The 19,215-nt window shown below is 40.4% G+C and overlaps 1 protein-coding gene across 1 annotated transcript in view; it reads right to left on the bottom strand.

Annotated features, from left to right (window-relative positions):
* CSMD1 (CUB and Sushi multiple domains 1) overlaps positions 1-19,215 on the bottom strand; it is a 1,701,396-nt gene that overhangs the window by 323,455 nt on the left and 1,358,726 nt on the right. The window lies entirely within an intron of this gene.

Below are 19,215 nucleotides of genomic sequence, written 5' to 3'. Positions count from 1 at the left end.
TTTTTGTTTTTTTTTTTTCCAATTTATGCATTAACTAGGTGCAAAAGTAGCTCCTAGTTCTGAATTTTTGATGGGAAATGCCAACCAGAAACAATTAGTTCTATTCACTAATAATGCTTTGTTTAATAAACCACTTATAAATGAAAAATGTATTGGTATAATTTTGATATATTTATTCTTATGTATCCAGAACATATAAGGTAGGCTTTTTTTTAAATAAAATTCCAAGTAAAATAAAATTCTAAAATGCTGTTACGTTTGCACAGTATTTTAAATTTAATCCAAATTACCATTCAAGTACACTTTGATACAAATCACAAGTAAGAAAATTGATAATCTAGTATGATATCCTTCAACACTTTTCAATTTAATAGAAATGTAAAATATTAAGAATCTGAAAAAATACAAATTAAGCAATATAACTGCTTAAATAAACGTGGACAGATTAAGTGTATCCTTCTGATGAGCAAAAGAAAATCCCAAATCTGGTATTAAGTCAAAACGTTTTAATTCTTATACCGACTAACGAGATTCAGCCTTTTTATCAGAAAACACAAAAAGCAGAAATATAAAATAAGATTCAAAGAGATCAAAGTTTTCTGCTTGCTAATTTAAATCATAATTAAAATGATCAATTTACACCAATCCACCCCGATTTCAGAGTGCCAAAGGAGCTCTTTAGCATAATCATAGTGGAGATATGCTCTTTAATCTGTTTTTCAGGTAGTAAATCAATAACCGCTATGATTCTATCCCTTTTTGGTCCACTCAGATCCCTGAGTATGTGGTAGCTGTCACTGCCTGGCCATACCAAAAGACAGATGAGATATATTTGACATGGGTTTAACTATTAATCAACTTCATTATTAGCTATCTGGGACCATCTGGCAGATAACAGGATGCAGTATAAGTAACCCCCCATGTCTTCTATAATTACTCAGGAAGATGCACTTTTGCTAGCACCCCCTCTTACGCAGCCCTGTCCACCTAGGGTGAGATGCTTCCACCAGCCTCCCCCTTATTTTTCATCCTGGTCTTTGCAGTAAATCCATTGCTAGGACCTTACCATCCACCCCTGCCTTATAGGAAGATTAAGGGGGGCTATATGAATAGATGAGTTGGCTCCCTGACACACCAATCATAGGTGTCCTGATCATCCCCATTTGTTCTTTTAATGAACATCTCTTTTTAAATCTTTTTACAAGCCATTTGTCTGTTTTGCTGTATATTTTTCCTATGCATTACGTGCACCGGCCATTCATCCCATGCTTAAATAATGAGCTGCAACATATGGCCTACCATACATCATGCCATACATAAAAATAGCCTTTCCTATAATTTGCTTTGGTGAAGGAAAGAAGTACCCCAACTGTATCCAAGCAAATATGGTGGTAAGAGATAAAACAGAGAAAGAGATAAAACAGAGACATTTTTAGTAGTGCTCCATCGTGTCACAGTTAAATCAATGCTGAAAGTTTGAAAACTGGAAATATATTTTCATGAAAACCAAATTGACTTTAGCCCTTTAAAAATACATAATGAAACATAAGATTTTATAGGGATGAGAAAAAAATATACTTGATAGAATTCCCATTTAAAATGACTAAAAATCATTAAAAATAGAAAATTTTAACAATCCCCTTTTAGGAAATATGAAATAAAAAGTAACTTTACAGAAATAATGCTGTATTTTGAAAAATATGATCATTTAAATAATGCTTGTACATTTTACTTTTGTTACAAAAATGCCTCTCTTTTACTGAGTTAAGGACCTAAGCAAAACCACCTCTGTGTTTTCATGAAGATTACTGTTAAAACAGACTAAGAGGAGCACTATACAACTATTTTGCTTCTAATATAACCACCAGACAATACATATAAACAAAAAATCTTACAACTGATCATTTTTTGAAAATAATTGAATCACTCTACTATATCTTTACAATAAATAGTGCACATATTTTTTCTTCTCATTTTTAAAAGTTGTCCTACATTTATAGAACATAACACTAAAGCACTAGATAAGAAGATAATTCATTAGACACTGCACATAGACTACTGTTTCATTTTTTGCATCAGACAATATAAATTTCATTCCAAGGCAACAGGTAATACAATAACGGAATGCTTGTGATGCCTTTTATACAGTCAGAGGAACAACTCTTACTAGTAAACAACAGTGGCTGTCTGACAAAGGAGAAGCCACTGAACGATAATTGTATGTGTCTGAGCTAGTAAACCTGGTATGAGCAATAAGTAGCCTGTGGGCTAGGTGCAGTTCACCACAGTTAGCCCCTGGCAAATTGTCAGACGCTTTATTTACCTGTGCGTGCATAGGTATGACCTCTTGCAGCTCTTGCTGGTCACAGTGTGGACTGGGACATTGGCTGAGCCCTCTAGAGTTAACATGTTAATAGCCTCACATTCCAGAGGCAGCAAGGACTGAGGCAGAAAAGAAGAAACACAATAGGCACATGGCAGCGGCTGAAAACACTTCCCTGAAGAAACTGAATATGATGATGAACCTGTATGATCCCTCTGTCGTGCACCAGCCTGTCCTCTGGGCAACACATACACAGCTGCACAGTGCCAAGTGTGGGTGTGAGAGACAGAGATACAGATACAGAGAGAGACAAAGATGAACATTGTGTGTGTGTGTGTGTGTGTGTGTGTGTGCGCTTGAAAGAGAAAGAAGCAGACAGAGACATGCGTTACCCCTTTACGTATGCTGTCACCACTTCAAGTACACTGGCTTGGTAAGTAGACCCAGGAAGCCAGACAAAGGACTGTAGCTGTGATATCCTGCTTTGTGGAGACGGGGTACAGAGCACGGGGCTCAATGGAGAGGGGGACATCCTGTCATCAGTACCCCTCTCCACCTACTCCTGCACAGCAAGCAGGAGGCTTCCGGTGACAGTTCCAAGGCAGAGGACAGAAGCAGCTTGGCAGTGGAGAGAGGGGCAGCTTCCCAGCTACATATCTTACAGGGAACTTAAAGGTGCTGATGGGCAGCTGCTGGACCACCCTCATTCCAAACCCATCAAGAACAGGCTGCTTTTCCTGAAAATCCTGCAAGTAATGGACAAAGCAGGCAGCCAAACAAAGTTATAAGGAAACATTGCATAACTCAACAGATTAGCAACCTAACAACGAAACAACATTAACTGGGACAAGGTTATGTGAGGAATTATTGTATTCATGGTGTGACAGGAAAATTCCTGTAATCATGATCAGAAACTGGTTAAGATACAGAAACAATGAATGAATAGTAGGTTCTGCTGATGGGAAATGGCTAACAGTATGGTACAGTAAGATTCTGTAGTAAGACCAGCATCACACAATGGGAAAATACTCTACTTCTGCCATTTTTTCCCTTTTCCTTCCCAAACCATTTTTTCCTCTACCTTTTCCTTGGCTTTCTCCTGTTTGCTTGTTTTTGTTTTTCCCCTCTGCATTTTCTTACATCACCCTGTCAATTCTCACCTCTCATAGGTTTTACTTCTGTCCCTTTCCTTGTTCTATTAAGTAAAATGATCAAGAATGAAATAGATAAACTGAAATTTAAAGAGTCAATAGTCTTTAAAGTTAACATTCCCGTTAGCTAAAAGGGTCCAAAAGAGTTTCCATTACTCCTAGTTATTTTTTAATGCTCCCCTCATACTCAGGAACATACAATGCACTATTTGCACTCGCTTCACATTTTCAAGGTTTCGTTGATGAGGGGATAGACACTTTTAAAAAGTGAACCTTACATTCTGCACAATTAGAATATACCGTACAAATTTCAAATGCATATTGAACTAGCTAGCTACTGTTTACTGGTCATAGTAACAGAGAGGAAGCCGTGCTAGTCTATACAGTATCAAAACAAAAAGCAGTCAAGTAGCACTTTAAAGACTAGCAAAATAGTTTATTAGGTGAGCTTTCGTGGGACAGACCCACTTCTTCAGACCATAGCCAGACCAGAACAGACTCAATATTTAAGGCACAGAGAACGAAAAACAGTAAGCAAGGAGGACAAATCACAAAAAGATAATCAAGGTGAGCAAATCCATTCTGGAAAGGGAAGCAGCCGAGCTGGCTTTTATATTCAAATTCGACACATTAACACATGGTTTAAATCGTGATGGGAACTTTCTGAGTCACTATAGGGGCTCGTCTGCATACTTGGCTCAATGTAATTCTTGACCTTCCCCCCCACCCCTCCACTCTCTGATTTGCTCACCTTGATTATCTTTTTGTGATTTGTCCTCCTTGCTTACTGTTTTTCGTTCTCTGTGCCTTAAATATTGAGTCTGTTCTGGTCTGGCTATGGTCTGAAGAAGTGGGTCTGTCCCACTAAAGCTCACCCAATAAACTAATTTGCTAGTCTTTAAAGTGCTACTTGACTGCTTTTTGTTTTGTTATGATAGAGGTGGAAGGACAATAGAGTTCAGAACTTGGATTATAAACCCCAAAATTTCCAAGTACATAATCTTCAGTCTTGCAGGTTTGTCTTACTGGACATGCTTATTGTACCATGCCAGTAAAATACAGTATGATATCAGAATGTTTTGACAAGTCAAGATATACTCAGGACTGCTCTTGTACTCTTACATTTGCTTGCTGGAAACTATTTGCCCCATGAAAACCAGAAGAATCATGCAAAAGGTGGGCAGGCTGTTACAGTAGCATACTCATTTCAACCCACATTTCAGAGTCACCCTGACAGACAAATTTCCTACAGCCACACGTGAAACATTTAAAATTCTTTTAAAACAATGCCCAAAGCAAGCATTTTAAAACAAAGTAAGGTATAATAAAACTTCAAGGACAGAGGGAATGAACCTAAGTTATGTGAACAAGTGAAAATAAAGTAATTTGTTGTGCAAGTCTCCTATGCTATTTAAATAAATTTAAAGAGTAGAAAAACTGCCCCACACCCCTTCAACAGCTACCAACACCTACCCCTTCAGTGATAAGATCTGTGGCTCCAGAATTGGGTTGGTTAGTGATCAACGGACTCTCAAGCAGGAAGGTGACATGAAGACATCCTACTCATTATCAAGTGACCACCAAGAGAGTAAATTCATTGCAGTTCAATTTATTTTATGGAAATACTTTAAGGCAAAAAGGGTTGGAGGAGTCAACCACCTACATAGGAATGGGCAACAGGGGATGGATCACTTGATTACCTGTCTGTTCATGCCCTCTCGGGCACCTGACATTGGCCACACTCTGAAGACAGGCTACTGGGCTAGATGGATCTTGGTCTGACCTACTATAGTCAGTCATATGATCATAACATTAGAAAACAAATATTAGGCATTTACCGACTATATAATAAAAAATCATTTTATAGCTCCTAATTTTCCTGATAATCCTTAAAGAAGCCATTAAAGACTTATCTTCTAAACATACAATTATTGAAATTATTATTTAACCCACATTGTACAATGAAAGACCTACCTTGAGCATGTTTTTAATTGATGATCACAGAACTTCCCCTCTTGTAAAATTACAGCTTTAATTTTAAAGGCTACAAACAGATAATGAAAAAATGATGGAAAATATTTTTCTGTAGTAGTATTAACCTGATGTATCATCCTGAACTCATTTCCATTTGAGATAAAGGATGGTTGTAAAGATGCTTCATAAGGTGTAAATAAACCAATTTCTTTCAACCAAAATCTAGTCAAAAAGAACCTCACTATAATAAAGATCAGTCCAGTGTGGTAATGAGGGTCCTGCATTTCCACTGACATCAATGAGAATGGAAGATGCTCAGAGCCTTCCAGACAGCATTCATCAGCGATTTAGATATTGGCATAGAAAGTATGCTTATTATGTTTGCAGATGATACCAAACTGGGAGGGGCTGCAACTGCTTTGGCGGATAGGGTCATAATTCAATATGATCTGGATACATTGGTAAATGGTCTGAGGTAAACAGGATGAAGTTTAATAAGGACAAATGCAAAGTGCTCCACTTGGGAAGGAACAATCAGTTTCACACATACAGAATGGGGAGAGATTGTCTAGGAATGACTACAGAACAAAGGGATCTAGGGGTTATAGTGGACCACAAGCTAAATATGAGTCAACAGTGTGATGCTGTTGCAAAAAAAGCAAACATGATTCTGGGATGCATTAACAGGTGTATTGTGAACAAGACATGAGAAGTCATTCTTCCTCTCTACTCTGTGCTGGTTAAGCCTCAGCTGGAGTATTGTGTCCAGTTCTGGGCACCACAGTTCAAGAAAGACGTGGAGAAATTAGAGAGGGTCCAGAAAAGAGAGACAAGAATGATTAAAAGTCTGGAGAATGTCATAAGGAGGAGGGAGAAAACTTGTTCTTTTTGGCATCTGAGGACAGAACAAGAGGCAATGGACTTAAACTGCAGCAAGGGAGGTTTAGGTTGGACATTAAGAAAAAGTTCCCAACTGTCAGGGTGGTCAAACAGTGGAATAAATTGCCAAGGGAAGTTGTGGAATCTCCATCTCTGGAGATATTTAAGAACAGGTTAGATAGATGTCTATCAGGGATGGTTTAGACAGTACTTGTTCCTGCGATTAGAGCAGAGGGCTGGACTCAATGGTCTCTCAAGGTCCCTTCCAATTCTAGTATTCTATGATTCTATGATTCTAAGAATGTCACAGGATCAGTCCCAAAGGAATAATATAAGAAAGATACATCAGTGTATTAAGGATGTGAAGTCAGGACATCAGAGAATGGAGTATCCCAGCTGGTAGTAGGAGTAGTCAGAAGGGTCTGGAGGAAACCATGGTGTGGAGATGAAAGGACCAGCCCTTGTGGTTTCAATATTTACATATGGGGCATTTTTGTAGGGTAGAGCTATAAAATCACACAAGGAAAAGAAAAGGCACAATTTGCCAAATTAAGAAATGCCACCCACATGGAATGAAAGATGCTTCAGATGGGCCAAGGTGGTGTGCAAAATAAACTGGTGACCCCTAAGTGACTGGCCACACTCGGGCATGTTAGGGCGAATTGCATGGGCACTTGAACAATACAGTGAGGTATGTGAGATGGAGGAAGGGTACAGAGACCCTTTTAAAATACTATAAAGAAATATGCCTCAGCACAAAATGGCTAAAACATTAACCCCAGGACAAGAACTGAGGAACCGAATAAATTGGGCAAGTCTAAACCAGTTAGCATTGGGATTTACTGGATTGCATACAACCTGCATTAACAGCAGTATGTAAGTTCAGCAGCATCCACATCCTCTCGGCCTAAATTGAAAAACAGGAAAGACCATGGCCTCTGACCCATCAGCCCAGAGGATCTAGCTGTGTACCTTAAAAAGGGAAAAAATAAGTATGAGATATATAGTTGTGTGAAATTGGGAGGGGGGCTGAGGGGGGCTGCAAGCGAAGAGAAACAGAAGCAACCAGGCTGTGATGTGTCAGGCCTCAGGTGGAGCCAGCGAACGGCAAGATTATAAAGGGGGACTACTACGTAAGGAGGAGGAGGAATTCCCAAATCTTGGAGAGACCGGATGCTCTCTGTGACAAGGCCTGATCACCCTTCGCCTCTCCTCCTGCCTGCTCACGAGTTAGATAGAGTAGGGTGTGAATACCTAATGGTACCACGAAAATCTGTATTAGTAGTATAGCTAGTTGAAGTAACATGATGCAACCGTGTGTCTTATTCCTGTATCTGCTTAACTATGTAAGTATATGCTCTCAGTAAATGCTCTCATTAACTCTGTTTGTATTCTGTCTGTTTGTATCCTGTTCTGTGGCAAGTCTGTCTATATGTTGATGTGTTTATGTTTTAGTTTCATGAGTCTGTAAGAGTCACATGTAAGGCTGAGGCAAAGATGCTCCAGAACCCCCGAAAGGGCTTTGACCCAATGACCGGGAAGTTCTGAAAGCAAGCTGCCTCAGCTGGGAAGCATGATCCACTGAACCTCCGTGTTCTACAGGACAGAGTGTCATTTGTGTCTGTATGTCATACCCTCCTATTAACCCTTAAGTAGTCCCATACCCTGAAACTCGAAACTCGCACTTCTTCAGGATAGATAACAGCTCTTAGAAATTGGGATAGATAACAGCCAATGAATTCCACCAACCCATGGTCTGTTTTAGATAACTACTGGGAGTTAGAAAAAACCCAGGGGGTGCTTCCCTTCCTGTTGGGCATAATCCTATTCCTCCTGTTAGTAGTGTGGTGTAAGCCACGGCCATAACTACACCAGTTTTCTAACAACAGAATCAATCTCAGTGGTGTGGGTCATCACGGAGAAGCAGCTCTCCTTTTTTCCCAGTTCAATGCTCCACTCACCTCCACCCTTATTTAGGACTTGGAGCACAGCTTATTTGCTCCTCAGGTGGGAAGAAGATATCACCTAGGAGGTGTTTCAGATGTGGGAAGGAAGGACATTCTGGTAAAATCAGAATGCTCCTGATGCTCCCTCCTCTGCTCCTGCCGTGCCTGTTACCAGCTGAGGATAAAGGTAATCTGACAAAAACACATCACATGAGGATACTAATGAGATGTCTGGAACACTTATAGACAAAAGCTCCTTCTTTGTGGGGACATGTGGATTTTCCCATCAGAAACATTTTTAGATGTGCTTCCTTAGTTTTTTGCATTTTGTTAGAGAACTTACAAGTTAACTTTTCATACCGCCATCACTAAGAGGATGTACAGCAACACAGTAGATGCAGTTCTTAAACTCAGTTCATTCCTCTTCCGCCATAGCAGACAGGAACAATACACAGTAATTACAGAGAAAAAATGGCTTCCCAATAAAAGGAAATGAATAGAGGGCAGAAGGGAGAGGTGAATTAAACATTACTCATATGTTACATATACCCACTTAGACAAAGACTTGTCCACATATTAAAAATAATAGAGAATAAGGTAGGGTATTTATTTAAAAAGGATGAACTATTTGGCTAGGGCTACACTGAGCTGTACTGCCAGCAGTTTGATGCAACTGAGGGGTCTCAAAAATGCACATGGATGCTAATTTGCATATACATGTAACTAATTTGCATGTTTGCATGAAATCACCCTGCCATCAGAGGCTGCTGCTGGCAGAAAACAAGAAGTGTAGATGTGGTTTGTCAGCATAGAATTCTAGAACTGGAACGTACCTCAAGAGGTCATCAAGTCTAGTTCCCTGCCCTCTTGGCAGGACCAAACACCATCTAGATCATCCCTGATAGGTGTCTATCTAACCTGCTCTTAAATATCTCCAGCGAAAGAGATTCCACAACCTCCCTAGGTAACTTATTCCAGTGGTTAACCACCTTGACAGTTAAGAAGTTTTTCCTAATGTCTAATATAAACTTCTCTTGCTGCAGTTAAAGGCCATTGTTTCTTGTCCTATCCTCAAAGCCAAGGAGAACAATTTTTCTCCCTCCTCCTTGTAACCCTCTTTGAGAAACTTGAAAACCACTATTATGGCCCCTCTAAATCTTCTCTTCTCTAAACTACACAAGCCCAGTTCTGTCAGTCTTCCCTCACAGCTCATGTTCTCTAGACCTTTAATCATTCTTGTTGCTCTTCTCTGTACCTTTTCCAATTTCTCCACATCTTTCTGGAAATGTGGTGCCCAGAACTGGACACAGTACTCTAACTGAGGCCTAACGAGAGCTGAGTAGAGTGAAAGAACGCTTTCTTGTGTCTTGCTCACAACACTCCTGTTAATATATCCCAGAATCTTGTTTGCTTTTTTCGCAACAGTATTACACTGTTGACTAACATTTAGCTTGCTCTTCACTATGACACCTAAGTCCCTTTCTGCAGTACTGCTTCCTAGACAGTCGCTTCCCATTCTGTATATATGAAGCTGATTGTTTCTTCCTAAGTGGAGTATTTTGCATTTGCCCTTATTAAACTTCATCCTGTTTACCTCAGACCATATCTCCAGTTTATCTAGATCATTCTGAATTATGAACCTATCCTTCAAAGCAGCTGCAACCCCTCCCAGCTTTGTATCATCTGAAAACTTAATAAGCGTACTCTCTATGCCAATATCTAAATTGTTGATGAAGATATTGAATAGAACTAGTCCCAAAAAAGATCCCTGAGGGACCCCACTTGTTATGCCCTTCCAGCATTACTGCAAACCATTAATGACTACTCTCTGAGAATGGTTATTCAGCCAGTTATGCACCCATCTTTTAATGGCCCATCTAAGTTGTATTTGCTTAGTTTATTGATAAGAAGATCATATGAGACCACATCAAATGCCTTACTAAAGTCTAGGTATACCACATCCACCGCCTCTCCCTCAGATTGGTCTGGCATGATTTCTTCTTCACAAATCCGTGCTGGCTGTTACCTATCACCTTAGTTTCATGCAGATGTCTGCAGACGAATTCCTTAATTATTTGGTCCATTATCTTTCCGAGCACAGAAGTTGAACCATCTGCTCTGTAGTTTCCTGGGTTTTTCTTTTTTTCCCTTTTCATAGATGGCCATTATGTTTGCCCTTTTCCAGTCTTCTGGAATCTCTCCTGACTTCCCGGACTTTTCAAAGATGATAGCTAATGATTCAGAAATATCCTCTGTCAGCTTCTTAATTATTCTAGGATGCATTTCATCAAGCCCTGGTGACTTGAAGACATCTAACTTTTCTCCTCCTGAGAGACCTGTACATAGAATGCTTCCGCCAACGCGCACAGGCAGAAATTGTAGAAAGACAGCATCGCTTGCCTCATAACCTCAGTCATGTGGAACGCAATGCCATCCACATACTCAGAAACAACTCAGACATTATAATCAAAAAGGTGGATAAAGGAGGAGCTGTTGTCATCATGAACAGGTCTGACTACCAGAAGGAGGATGACAGACAACTCTCCAACACCAAATTCTAAAGGCTACTTTCTTCAGATCCCACCAAGGATACATTAAGAAACTGCACCGTCTGCTCAGGACACTCCCTACACAAGCACAGGAACAGATCTACATAAACACACCATTACAGCCCCGTCTAGGGCTATTCTATCTGCTACCCAAGATCCACAAACCTGGAAATCCCGGACGACCCATCAGCTCGGGCATTGGCACTCTCACTGCAGGACTGTCTGGTTATGTGGATTCTCTCCTCAGACCCTACACCAGCAGCACTCCCAGCTATCTCCGGGACACTACTGATTTCCTGAGAAAACTGCAAAACATCGGTGATCTTCCAGAAAACATCATCCTAGCCACCATGGATGTAGAGGCTCTCTACACCAACATCCCACACATAGATGGAATAAACGCTGTCCGGAACAGTATCCCTGATGATGCCACAGCACAACTGGTGGCTGAGCTCTGTAACTTTATCCTCACACACAACCATTTCAGACTTTGACAATATATACCTCCAAATCAGTGGCACAGCTATGGGAACCCACATGGCCCCTCAGTATGCCAACATTTTTATGGCTGACCTGGAACAGCGCTTCCACAACTCTCGTCCACTTATACCCTGTCTCTACCTACACTACATCGATGACATCATCCTCTGGACCCATGGGAAGGAGACTCTGGAGGAATTCCACCAGGATTTTAACAACTTCCAGCCCACCATCAACCTCAGCCTGAACCAGTCTACACAGGAGAACCACTTCCTGGACACCACAGTGCAAATACTCGACAGCCGCATAAACACCACCCTATACTGTAAACCCACTGACTGCAACACCTACCTTCATGCCTCCAGCTTCCATCCCAGACACACAACATGATCCATTGTCTACAGCCAAGCACTAAGATAAAATTCCATTTGCTCCAACCCCTCTGACAGAGACAAACACCTACAGGATCTTTACCAAGCATACTTAAAACTACAATACTCACCCGAGGAAGTAAGGAAACAGATCAACAGAGCCAGACATGTTCCCAGAAGACTCCTACTACAGGACAAGCCCAAGAAAGAAACCAACAGAACACCACTGGCCATCACCTACAGTCTGCAGCTAAAACCCCTCCAGCGCATCATCAGTTATTTACAACTCATCCTGGACAATGATCCCCAACTTTCACAGGCCTTGGGAGGCAGGCCAGTCCTTGCCCACAGACAACCTGACAACCTGAAACAAATTCTTATCAGCAGCTATACACCACACCACAGCACACCACACCACAGCAACTCCAACTCAGGAACCTACCCATGCAACAAACCTCGGTGCCAGCTCTGCCCACATATCTACACCAGCAACACCACCACAGGACCTAACCAGGTCAGTCACACCATCACAGGTTCATTCAGTTGCACATCCACCAATGTAATATATGCCATCATGTGCCAGCAGTGCCCCTCTGCTATATACATTGGACAAACTGGACAGTCCCTATGGAAAAGAATAAATGCACACAAGTTGGATATCAGAAATGGCAATGTACAAAAGCCTGTAGGAGAGCACTTCAATCTCCCTGGACACACAGTAACAGATTTAAAAGTAGCTATCCTACAGCAAAAAAAATTTAAAATCAGACTCCAAAGAGAAATTGCTGAGCTGCATTTCATCTGCAAATTTGACACCCTCAGCTCAGGATTAAACAAAGACTGTGAATGGCTAGCTAAATACAAAAGCGGTTTCTCCTATCTTGGTGTTCACACCTCCAGATCAACTGCTGGTAGTAGACTTCACCCTCCCTGACTGAGTTAACCTCATTATCTCCAGCCTTGCTCTGGCCTGCCTGTTTATACCTGCCTCTGCAAATTTCCACTACCTGCAGCTGATGAAGTGGGTCTTTGCCCATGAAAGCTTACGCTCATACATTTCTGTTAGTCTATAATGCGCCATAGGACCCCTCATTGCTTTTGCAGATCCAGACTAACATGGCTACCTCTCTGATACTTAACTTTTCTAAGTAACTTTTAACTAGTTCTTTGCGTATTTTATCCTCTAAGCCTACCCCCCTTCCCACTAGCACGCATTACATTAGGCATTTCTTCATTGGCCTTCTTGGTGAAGACTGAAACAAAGGAGTCATTAAGCACCTCTGACATTTCCAAGTTTCCTGATATTGTTTCTCCCTCCTGACTGAATAGTGGACCTACCCTGTATTTGGTCTTTCTCATGCTTCTAATATATTTATATAATGACTTCTTGTTACTCTTCATGTCTCTAGCTAATTTGATCTCATTCTGTGCCTTGACCTTTCTAATCTTGCTCCTGCATACATGTATTGCTTGCTTATATTCATCTTTTGTAATTTCTCTTTCTTTCCACTTTTTTACACATCTCCTTTTTGATTTTGAGATCATGCAAAGTCTCCTGGCTAAGCCATGGTGGTCTTTTACCATAATTTCTAGCTTTCATATGCATCAGCCCAAATAATGTCCCTTTGAAGAACTGCCATCTCTCCTCATTTGCTTTTTCTCTGAATCTTGCTTCCCATGGGACCTTTCCTACCAGCTCTCTGAATTTACCAAAATTTGTTTTCCTGAAATCCATTGTCTCTATTTTGCTGTACTCCCTTTCATTATTGCTTGGAATCATGAACTCTGTGATGTCATGTCACTTTCTCCCAAGCTACCTTCCACTTTCAAATTCTCAATAAGTTCCTCCCTATTTGTTAACATCAAATCTAGAACTGCTTCTCCCCACAGTAGCTTTTTCAACCTTCTGAAATAAAAAAAAAATGTCATCTATGCAGGCTGAAAACTTTCAGGATATTCTGTGCCTCACTATGTTAGTTTCCCAATGTGTCTGGATAGCTGAAGTTCCCTCATCACCACCAAGTCCTGCGTTTTCGATAATTTTTTAAATTGTTTAGAGAAAGTCTCATCCACCTCTTCTACCTGGCTAGGTGCTCTGTAGTAGACCCCTATCATGACATCACCCTTGTTTTTTACCCCTTTTAACTTAACCCAGAGACTCTCAACATGTCTGTCTCCTGCATCCATCTCCACCTAAGTCCAAATGTCCAAAAATGTGCACATTTTTTGATATATAAGGCAACGCCTCCTCTCAGTTTACCATGCCTATCCTTCCTGAGTAAGTTGTACCTTTCTATACCAATATTCCAATCATGCATATTATCCCACCAAGTTTCTGTGATAGCAATTATATCATAGTTTTGTTTTTTATTAGGATTTCAAGTTCTTCTTGCTTATTACCCATACTTCTTACATTTGTATATAGGCATCTAAGATACTGATTTGATTTTGCCCCCCATTTCTGCCTAGTCCCCCTTTTTTCTCTGCTATTATAGACCATGATCCCTCCCATTTCCACCCAAATTCTAGGCCTCCAGGTTTTTCACTTATGTGTGGGCTTTGGTCACCTATCCCCATTGAACCTAGTTTAAAGCCCTCCTCACCAAGTTAGCCAGTTTCCATCAAAATACATCCTTCACACTCCTCTAAATGTGAATTCCATACCTGCTTAGCAGTCATTCATGGAACAGCATCCTGTGAGAGAGGAAGCCAAACCCAAAGCATTGTTATGACATCTGAGATTATGAGTTTTCCACACATCTGCCTGACACAGTTGCTCAGTATAAGATTTAAATATATACTGGACTACAGGTTAAGCTAATTTTGAATAAGCATTATATCGTGTCTACACTACAGTGTCTATGATGGCATAGATCCCCAGTACAGACACAGCGTATACCAAAATAAGGATTTACTTTGTGTCAGTTGGAAACCCCATCTCTCCAAGCGTTAGCCATGTGAACAGAAGCATTCTTCCATAACTGAAGCTGTCATCATCAGGTTTTACTGGCATAGCTATGTTGTACAGAGGTGTGGCCTTTTTACACCTCTGACCAGTGTAGCTATGTCAACGTAACTCTTAAGTGTAGATTAAACTTTGTTCCAAATTAGGAGTATTCACACATAAGCTACATCTACACTAGAGGCATCTGTCTACAGAAGTTACTGTCAGAAGAGGTGTTCTGACAAAACTTCTATCGACAGATTTCATCTACACATAAAAGTGGATCGATCTTTTGATCTGTTCTGCTGACAAAAGGGCCCACCCCCCTGTAGTGTCTACACAGCTTTTTTTTGTCAACAGTTTCTGTAGACAAAACACATTTTATGTGTAGATGCTCCATGAGTTTTGTCAACAAAACCCCAGTTTTGTCAACAAAACCCTCCAGTGCAGATATAGCCATAGAGTTAATTATGAATAATTCCACAGACAGAAAATTCCCAGTGCTATATACTGACTATCATACTGGTTACAGAGAATGCTAAGGTCACACAGAGGCTTCCAACTCAAAGTGACATCTGGCAAAACGGACCTGAGGAGTGGTTGGTGTCATCCCTTATGTCTTAGTTGGAGACAAAAGGTTACTTAAGGGAACAGGCACCACCCTCTGCAAACACTGCTGATCAAAAGAATCCAAACTCAAGTGCACAAAGCACTGAGTGGAATGTATTTGGATAAGCACTAGAAGAGTTATATATTGTTTAAATAGAGATAGTAAAGCAATTATTAAGACAGATGCTTTAGTGCTGCTATGAAATATTTAAAAAATATAGTGACTTATCTGCATGGTTCAGGGAGATATATTTTTAAAATAAAAGTGACTGATAAAAACTAAACCTAGACCTAGACAACATAAGAATAATAAGCAAATAAAAGCTATTCTGACACATGACAAGTAATTCTCCAGTGCTTCAATTGCAGCTCCTGTTCCACAATAATCCTCACTTATCAAAACCTGCATGTACCTGCAATTTCAGAACTGCCATGCAGAATTATGCTCTATGTGTCAAGGGTAAAAGTTTCACAAGGATTCTGCTTCCAGATTGTCACTGAAAGAAAACTGAAGAATAACTGCATAAGCCTATAAGACAGTGAAATATCTTACAAGTTTCATAAAGGCCTTTTTTATTTATCAATATGCATATGAACTTATCAATGAGCAAACTATGGAACTGATCCTTTAAACATGTACTATGTGCACAAACTGCTATACATTAGTCCCATAATTGTAAACACCATGCTCTTTAGCGTCCAAAAAAAAAAGATAGAACATATTTAATTTTAGATTAATTTAGAATCAGCAAAGGATAATTACTTGCCTGCACTTCTGAATCTCAAAAACTATCAAGTTACTCTGTTCTTGTTTTGGGGACTCACTTTCCTAGAATAATATTACACTGGAATTTCTCTTGCCTCAAATGGTTTCATACCTTGAGGCATTAGTAGCTCAGCCACATTCATGCTACGTCTACACTATGAAAAACATTCAAATTTAAGGCAGTTAGCTCGATGTTAAAACATCCCTGTCTTCACTGAAAATGCCTTTAACTCAATGTAGGGTATATTAATATGGATAGCATAATATCAATGGAACTGGATGGTTGTAATGTTAATTTCAAATTTAACCGTTCGAATGAAGGCTAGTGTGGAAGTGCCACATCTTTTAATCAAATTCATTAGCCTCCAAAGGCTGACTGGCAGTGTTGCACCTGGCTCCTGGTTGCCTGCCACTCGCTGGAGCTGGGAAACTGACCAGCGCAGCAGCCCTGGTCAGTTTCCCTGCTCCTGCAGGTGGTGGGGAGCTAGGAAACTGTTGACACTGCTGCACCTGGCTCTCAGCTCCCCATCATTATCATTTTTTTTAACCCTGGTTGGCCAAACTGTGGCTACTGGGCTTCAGTCCCACAGGGTTTGCCTGCTGGAGCCCAAGGCTTCAGCAGAAGCAGGACTGAAGCTAGAAGCCCCAGCAGGCACTCCCTACAGGGCTGAAGCTGTGACCCCTGGCACATATGCCCTATAGGGAAGAAGCTCCTGCAGATGTGCTCCCCCCGCTTGACCTTCTGACAACTGTGATAAATGGCTTGGAGGATCAGTAAATTTGGCCACCCACTTATAATAAGTGCAACACACACACTCTCTCTGTCTGTCTCTCACTCAATTTTTCAGGTCCAGGTTCGAAAAAGAAAATAAAGTGAGTTTCATATTTTATATCCATCCCTGTACATATGCGTACCCCTTTAAAAGGTTCCAATTATACATGGAAGTATAAAATGATGGCTAGTTATATAAAATCTGAAGCAGGGCTGAACCTGAAACTCATTTTCTTGCCTACTTGTTAATCAAGATTTTTTTTCAATCTAAAGACAGATCCTGATGTCTCAAGAAAATCAACATCTTCTTTCAGTTTCTGCTATTAAATTTAAGACTTTTTTGCAGCTAAGATCCTGTCCAATAAATAACAGAATTTGCTCTCTTTACATTTAATATGAAACTGCTGCAGTTCAGTTTACTTGCACCTAAAAAGAAAAATTAAGCTAAAATGTCAGAAGAAAAAAATCAGACTGAGGCACACTGAAATCTGAAATTAACAATTTATCAGATACATTGTTCCATTGAATTCATTATTATTTCATGCAAATTTTATTAGATGAGCTTTTAAAGTTTCCTAACAAAAGTGTAATATGAAATAAAAATTCACATTGGAATTTTATCTGTTATGATGCTTTATCACTACATAATTATTCTTTTTTGTAAGAAGGCTTCTCTCTCTCCATACAGCAGCTCATTTTAACTTTCTGTCACAATAAAATCAGCAATCTGAAACCTTTAAAGAAATGTTGAATTACACAATGAAATCATATTCTCATGATATCTTTGAGAAAGTGTTCTGTATTTTCAATTACAATAAAACATTTGCAGTGATTTTGTTTGACTGTAACATTATGCAAATTGTTACTGTTACGCGTGATTGTCAAGCGGTTGCTTTAAAAGAAAAACAGATTTCATAAGAAGTGCTATAAGATAGAAAGACTTTCAGAAAACTTTGCAAGCTACTAAAATTCAGAGGTGATTTAACTCTAGAGAAAAATATGATCCCATGGTTAAAGCACTCTTTGGAATTTGGGAAAGGTGACATACTTCCTGTGTCACCTTGCACACGTCTTTTAGGCACAACAGAGTTCAATCATCACCATGTTCACAGCATTGAAAATGTAGAAAATATCTCTGCTGAAATAGCTGCTAAAATGCAATGGATAGGTCTATGGTGAGACAGTTTTCTTGCACTGGCTTAAAAGGGCTTAGAAAAGCCTTTGTACAGGACTGAGGTAGGAGCCAGTCAGAAGTCTTAAGACAGCCAGTCAGGCTCAGATGGACAGTATAAAAAAGTCTGCAAGTGAAAAGTCAGTTTCTCTCACAGGACCTGGAGGAAGAAGGACTGGCTGCATATACAGGGAGGTGCCACAGACAGAGCAGTTCTGGAAAAAAAAATCAGGGGGACCAGGAGAGCTCCTGCCTGACTAGCTCCTAGGGTGTTGCCTTGAGACAGGGGCCCAGGAGGGTACTAGGACTGCAAGAGGCAGCCAGGGAGGAAATAAGCATCAGGTCTCCACACACCCCATCCTTATGATGAGAGTAACAAATTTAGACTTCAATTTGCCCTGGAGGAAAGGGGTTATACTAAGGACTGCAGTGGATCACAGAGATTAATGTGGGGATAGGTGTAACCAGTTTCCCTGAAGGTGTCCATGGTGTCCATGGGTGGTCAGCACCAAGGGGTACCACCCAGAGACAGTAGGGCTGTGATCTGAGATGGGCATGTGTCCCTAAATGGTAGAAATCGATGTATCTGATGAAGTGCATCTTTGCTCACAAAAGCTTATGCTCCAATAAATCTGAAGTCCATGCTATTGGCTACAGACTATTTTGCTACTTTGTCTCATTTATATTGAATGTTAATCCAATGTGCTTAAGCACTTGCAATCCCTCCCAGCTCAGTATCATCCCCAACATTCATAAGCATACTCTCTGTGACATTATCTGTACCATTGATGAAAATATGGAACAGAACCACATGCTGCATTGACACAGCCCCCTCCCTTCCAAAAGGGGCAAGATAATGAAGAAAGGACAATATTCACCTGAGATGCAGATGTAAATTCTCATGCCTCATTTGCATATTCCCATGAGATTTTGCTTCCAAAAGAGCCCCTTTTGGAAGCTACAGAGCCATGTAGATGGGGCCCTTCTGGAAGAAACCTCACTTTCTGAAAGCCCTCTTCTTCCTCAAAAGGGGGCTTTTGGAAGTAAGGGGTTTCTTCCAAAAGGGCCCTGTCTACATGGGTCTGTAGCTTCCAAAAGGGGCTCCTCAGAAATTGAAATGTCATGGGAATATGCAAATGACGCACAAGATGTTTAAATCCATGCCTCATTTGAATATTTCCCTTTGTTGATTACCTTGAAGGGAGAGAGATGTGTAGACATGGCCACAGAGTGGATGTCTGTATTGCATAACATTATATTGAAAACAGTAAAATGGTGCC

The sequence above is a fragment of the Carettochelys insculpta genome, chromosome 3 (genome assembly GCF_033958435.1).
Source record: "Carettochelys insculpta isolate YL-2023 chromosome 3, ASM3395843v1, whole genome shotgun sequence".
Classification (NCBI taxonomy): domain Eukaryota; kingdom Metazoa; phylum Chordata; order Testudines; family Carettochelyidae; genus Carettochelys; species Carettochelys insculpta.
This window is presented reverse-complemented; position numbering and strand designations above follow the sequence as displayed.